This window comes from Pteropus medius, unplaced genomic scaffold (assembly GCF_902729225.1).
Source record: "Pteropus medius unplaced genomic scaffold, Ma_sr-lr_union100, whole genome shotgun sequence".
NCBI lineage: Eukaryota > Metazoa > Chordata > Mammalia > Chiroptera > Pteropodidae > Pteropus > Pteropus medius.
In genome coordinates, this window is record NW_024340698.1 from 7,448,114 (window position 1) to 7,454,928 (window position 6,815).

The window sequence follows — 6,815 nt, forward strand, 5'->3', positions numbered from 1 at the left end:
GGTTGCTTTTCTGCCAATTAGATACCTTTTTAGCTTTTGAAGGTTTCCATACTCAAAGTTCTTGGTTCACTCTGCGGCTTTGCATAGTTCCTTTTTCTTTCTCGCCCATCTACCTTCCACCTTAGTCTGTTTCTCCCACTGGGCTTCTCTCTTCCTGTTCCTTTCATTTTTTTGCTGCTCTTTTCCAGAAAGTCTCTTGGTGTAGTGTTCATGAGCTTTAGAATAGCATATGGTATTCTAGGCACAAGTGAATTACCCTTTTGTATAAAGGGTAAGGCTGCTTTTTCCATTGGTGGCTTTGCAGGTGGGGGGAGGGTTTGTTTTGGTTTCTCTAACCCTTCCTCATGATGCCAAACACTTGCAGCCACAGCAGTATCATGGATTGAGGTCTTTTTTCCAGCTTTGTTGAGATATAAGTCATATACTTTAAAACTCACTCTGTTAAAATGTACAGTACAATGGTTTTAGTATATTCAGAGTCGTGCAACCATCACCAGCCTATTTTAGAACATTTTTGTTACCCCAGAAGAAACCCTGTACCTTTTAGCAGTCCGTCTTCCCTCATCTGTCTTTCTAACAACCCTAGGCAGCCACTAATCTGCCTTCTGTGTAGAGATTGATGTCTGGAGGGCCCAGTCTATTGCCACTTCCCTGTGATAAAAGGAGTCATTTGGCTGGTCACTTGCCTACCTTGATAGTGGCCTTACTAATTTTTGCCTGTTCCCCTCATTACCTTAACATGTCACTAACTACTTAAGAGTCAGATAAACTTGGAGATCAGTGTGCTCTGCATGTCATTCATATTCTATAGATCCCAGAACAGCACTTTGGAAAACCTCTCTCTGAACTCCCTTTCTGACGTCTGACGTCCTGCAACCTCATCTTTGTCAGATGATACTTATCCTTTGCCTTGAGTCCAGGTTATGGGAAACCCTGCGATTGAAAACTTCCTGAAGGCAAGGACTTTGTAACCCCAGCTCTAAGCCCAGTGCCTGCCTGCCGCATAGTAGATGCTTAGTGTTCACTGAATGAATGAACTCATACACTGATATTAATGAGAATTAAATCCCCCTAGTTTTTTGATACATACCTGTCACTGTTAACTAATTGAGCTCATCTATGCTGTTGTGTATTTTTTTCTTTTTTTTTTTTCTTTTTTAGGTGAGGCAACCCTTGGTTGACCTCATAGACTGCAAGGACCTTGTCAGCTTACAATCCCTTATTTTTTAAAAAAATTTTATGCCTACAGCACCTGGTCTTCCTAGGTGGTCTCCCATCCAAGTACTAACCAGGTCTGACTCTGCTTAGCTTCCAAGATTGGACGGGATTGGGCTTGTTCAGGCATGGCCACAGACAGTTGTGTATTTTGTAAATAAGCCAACTGTAGAATCATTTTAAAAAGAGCATGTAAAACTGATATCAGAATAAATTCTGGTTGTTCTGGGTGTATCCCATTTCATGTACTAATCAGAAATGTATGCTTTTCTCTCTACCTTTTGTTGTCTTGTGAATCTGGTTCCTATCAAGGAGAAAACAACACGATGCTCTGTTTGTTTTAAGAGAAAAAAAAAGATTTAGAGGACATAGTTACATTTATTTTCTAATGCTATAGAAACCAGTATTCCAGATAGCTGCTGTGGTTCTTTTTAGTTCTTTTTTCTTTATCTGAGGATGAACATCTGGTAAGGAATGCTTTTCCTTGCTTGCAATCCAGTACATGCCTGTTGTGCGGTCAGAAAATAAGTGGCAGTGTAGAGATTCTATCTCAAATTCCTTCGATTGCCGTAACAATGGGCCTCATGTAGAAGTTGAGAAAGTTAGTAAAATGTTAATGGGGGATATTCAAAGAGTTCAGGGCATTTTAAGGTATAGCACATGTTCACATTCCTCTGGTAGTGGTAAAAATTCAAAAATGAAACCTGTAAGGGTCATTTGGTCCTAAAGTTGCCCAACAATAGGATGTTAAAAGCCACACGCTAAGGGACACAATATTGACAATTACTTTGAACTATCAAAGCTTGCCATCTAAAATATTTCAGCAACCTTTAAAAACTGATAAGCATGAATTGCAGCAGTTCATAAGACATGTGCTTGCTCTTAAGCAAATGCCTAAAATGCTCCTAATTTGTACCAGAGACCTTATCAAAGGCTTTTGCAAAACTTCCAGTTTGGCAATTTTGAGTATTAGTTGAGCTTAACCTCTGAGTCATGGGGGTGGGGAGTGAGGAATTATCATTTCATTCTACTTTCAGCTACCAAGGCCGGTGGACTTTTCTAAGAGCAGACAGTGTGGGCTGGTAGAAAAAAAAAACTGATGAGTTGAATTTAAGAGGATCCTCTTTGGAGCTGGCACGGCTTTTCCTCCAAAAGCACTGTCCCTATTGTGCACTGTAGACATGAGAGTTTGTAATAAGATGTCAACCCCATCAGTGAAAACTGGCTTTATGTTAAACTTAGAGTTTTCACTGTTCTCAACCTCAGGCCCCATTGAGCTATGACACAACTGGGAAGCAAGCCTTTAAAAAAATGTTATCATTGTTAATTCTTATACAGAATTTTTAACAGTCCAGAATACAAACTCCACATTAGGACAATGAATGGCACCAAAATATCTTGGTGTCTGTGCCCTTTAAGTCGTTTTTCTAGAATTAGGATCTGCGTTTCTTGAGGAGCAGCTTTTTAAGTACAGTTAACCCTTGAATAATTTGGGGGTTAGCGGTGCTGCCCCCTCACAGTCGAAAATCTGCATACGACTTTTGACTCCCCAAAAACGTAACTGTAGATTGTAAAAGAAAGGGTCAGAAAAATATTTTAGGAGATACAAAGTATCTAACTTTGTAAATATAACTGCCAGCAATCAGGATTTTTAAATAATGAAGTCTTCCTCAGGAAAGATGAAGGAATAGTGGTTTCTTTATCTTTAAATGGAGACCATAGCCATTTTTCTCTAGCATGTGGCAATGGAGTAAAACTCTTATTATATTTTGGTATTTAGGAAAACTTATAATTTACTTTTTTTGGGGGAGGGGGATTATGTGTGTGTGTGTGTGTGTGTGTGTGAAAGAGAGAGAGAGAGAGAGAGAAACGAACGAACACATTCTACTTATGATGTGTCTCAATTTTTAATCATTTCAGAAAATGTTAAAAACAAAGAATTCTGAAGGAACTAGTAAGTAGATGTTCTTATTGAACGAGAAACTATGTTTTCTGCTGATTTCTTTGTGAACATCTGAGTTGTAGTTGTCAGGAGTAACCCTAGCACTGACTGGATGTGGGGACCTTGGTCACAAGTAGGTGCAGATGACTCTAGAGAGGGCTCTATGCATTAATCTTTAAAAGGGGGTCAGGAGATTTCTTTCTGGAAAATAAACACCAGCATGTTATGATTATCCTTAATTTATACCCTCGGGGCCTCCTTACAAAACAAAAAGACTTTCTCAAATTTAAAAGCAAAATTTGGATTTCATGTAACGTCTTTAAAGCTGTTGAGCCAGGGGCTCAGCTTGGTCTTTGGGCTGGGTGTCGAAGGAATGAATGGGCTCATTTAGTGTAGGAATAGCACTCATTTCTGTGAAATCACCTGCAGCCCTTGGCTCAATTTTAGAATGACTTTTAGAATGTTCTTGAAAGTAAATTGCTTATCTTGGGGTCTTAGTTTGTCAGGTAAGTTAATTGCCTCTCCCTATGAGAGACTGGTATAAATAACTGCCTAAGATTTCTTGTATTTATATTAACCAATTTGGAAAAAGAGAAATCAACTCAAGCATGATTTTTTTTTTCTGTCAAAGAAAAGGTATGCCCATTAAGGAAAAGCTTTGAGTATAAAGGTGGCTTCATTTATACTTAGAACTGATGGCTGTAGGCTTTTATTTGATGAGTTTGTTTAGATTACAAAACATCATATGTCAGCTTTGGAGCAGGGAGGCTGCTGACTTCCCCCAAAAGACTAGTTATTTGAGTAAAGCAGAAGTTTGTGGTAATATATGTGTGTGTGAGAGTTTTTAGTCCTGGAACTGAAAGTAATTTAAATAATGAACACTGTGATCCAAAGGACTGCCTATTTATTTGCTTTAGGAATATAACTGAATACGAGTTGTTTCTTAGCAATTTGTAGTTATATTCAGTCTTGTTTGTTCCAGTGGCCATGAGAGACTCTGAGAGAGGAGATACTGAGGGCAGTCTAGGCCTAAAAATGAAGGATTAAAGTAGGCTTTTAATTAACAGTTTTTAAATTTGCCATAGTTTCCAATTATGTTTATATTTGAACAGGAAGAAGGCTTTTAAGACTTTTCTTAATTTCCTAATGGTGCTCATAAAATACACTGAATGGGAATTTGCTTAAAGATTAATTTCATATGTGTATATACACATACACACATCCAGACACACAACAATATATTGGGATGCCATAGTTTGAGGATTTTTTTTCAAATATTTTAGCAAAGATTTCAGAGCATTCATGAAATAAAAGTACTAAGGATTGCTTGTCATAGCTAATAAAGTTTGCTTGGATCTCACTTAATTTTTCTGCTTCACTTCACAAAGTAATTGAAACTTCCTTTTTGCTTCGAGCTGTTTTTCCCCCTCCCAAGAGCTATAGTCTTAAAAGAATATCTCTTTGGTTAGCAAAGTCTGTGGAATTTTTCTGAATGTGGAACTAGGTCCTCAAATAGTTATTGGGCTAGTGGTCATTCAGTACTTGGAAGGGAAATTGGTTAAATCTGTAAGTGGCTTCTAGAGATTGAAGAACATCCAAGGAGAAAAAGGCTTATTACAACTGGAGCATTTAAAGCATTTTTTTGTAAGTCTGAAAATGTGGTCCAAGTTGAAAAGTAGAGATGATGTAACTGTCCTCCTGGAATAATGAAGGTATGAAAAAACAATTCCCAATTTACAAAAGAAATCTGAAGAACTTTCATAGGTATAGGAACTATCAATTGATGCAGATTAGCCAAAACAATGAACTTTCCCAATGTTCCACATGTAGCTTTTTAGTTTCAAGTGGTTCTCTAGAAAATTGTTTTTTCTCCATCAAATAAAATAACCCCGGAACTCTTAACAAACTCTTGCAAAATAACTACCTCCTTCTTCTCTCCCATCCAACCATATTTTGTTTTGGGTTGACAGTAAAAGACAAAACAGATTGTTGATTTTACCAGAAAATTTTGGGGACAGATTTTGCTGCTGTGGCTGCTGAGGTGAACAAAAACTTCAGATTGCATATCATCTATTCTCAGGATAACAATTTATTTTTGGAGTGATGTGGGTGGGTTGTGAGGAGCTCTTCTGCTTTCATTTTAAAGCATTTGTTAAAAAGACACTTGACTTTGAAATTTTATTTTCATGTGTCCTGGCTTAAGAGACCTGACCTCCCATCTCCACTCAATTGAACTTGTCAACTTTCATTTTTAACTAAGTACTCAACTAGTTGACTTAACTTGCTTATTTTAAAAGCAATCATATGGGAGTAATTTGGCCTTTTTTTTTATTAAGTTGAGTGTTAATTATTTTAATCTGCCTTTTGACTGGTGGGTTGTTAATAGTAATATTAGTCACAGCTGGGCTATGAGTGCTTGACTCCAGATTCCTGGATTGAATATTTCATAGGTCACTAAACAATTTTCTGAGTTATTTAAACCCTTATTCTCGACCTCTGTCTCTCTCCCACTCTACTCCCTTAGGATAATTGAATGCCTAGTACTATACCTCTAACTAGTTACTTGCTGTTCAAGAATCCTCATTTAAATGTTCATATCATATGCAGAAAGATTTATCCTGGAAAGGAAGCCTTGTAAATACTGGGGTGTTTAGTTTAAATTCATTTTGAAGAGAATAGTACTGTGGATTGAGTAACTGCATTATAATTCACCATACAGGCGAAACATTTAAAAATATTTTGACATTCTTGACTAGGTTTTCATGTCATTATCAACTGCATTGTAATACTATATTTTATTTGCTTAGCTCACAGTATCTAATGGGTACAAGATTAATATCATTTAAGACAGATTCTAGTAATCTCATGTAAGTGACAATACTTCTGTGAGAACTATACCTTAATGGAAACATCAGAAAAATAGGAACTAGGATTAAAAACCCCATAGAGTATAAAAGGGTCATAACCTTTCACTGAGGAGGCAAAGTTAACGGATATACTCGTTTTTAAAGAGCACTTGATGGCATAAAGGAATGCAATAACAGAATTGAAAGCAAATATATAGCACTAATAAAGATTAAACTAATTGCATGCTTGCTTTGGGGAGGCTTAAAGGATGTGGTTTTATATAATTTCATATAAAATTATTTAGTTGTAAATAGGATAAAATTAATTTTCTGGTTTTGCCTATTGTAAGATATTGTATGACATCTTCCGCGTATACATCTGTGTATAAGGTAGGATCTACACTTGGGTATATGAACAAAATCACGAAGCTATGTCAAAGTATAAAAGGTGTCACCCACTTAATATATTACTTTATATTGAAGTTATTTTCTTAGTATTTTCTTATGTAGAAAAAATACTATGCTCTTCAAAATCTTAAGAGAGTAAAGCTGTAAGTGAATTAACAAAATCTTTTAGCTGATAAGTCATGAGAATACAAAACATGTTGAAAGATGGTTAGTTTTATTAACAGTGCTTTTATGAATTGAAAACATCTCCTTAGATTTTGGTGTGGAGGGTGGAAAGAATGAGGTCTACAGTCAGTTCGGGTATTTGGCATACTGTAAAGTATGCTGCTGTCTCCTAGATATCATGGAGGACTCTTGCTCTATCTATCTATCTATCTATCTATCTATCTATCTATCCATCCATC

General features: G+C 36.6%; 1 pseudogene; it reads right to left on the reverse strand.

Annotated features, from left to right (window-relative positions):
- Positions 1-1,240: 1,240 nt before the first annotated feature.
- LOC120613204 (uncharacterized) lies at positions 1,241-1,355 on the reverse strand (annotated as a pseudogene).
- Between the last annotated feature and the right edge of the window lie 5,460 nt (positions 1,356-6,815).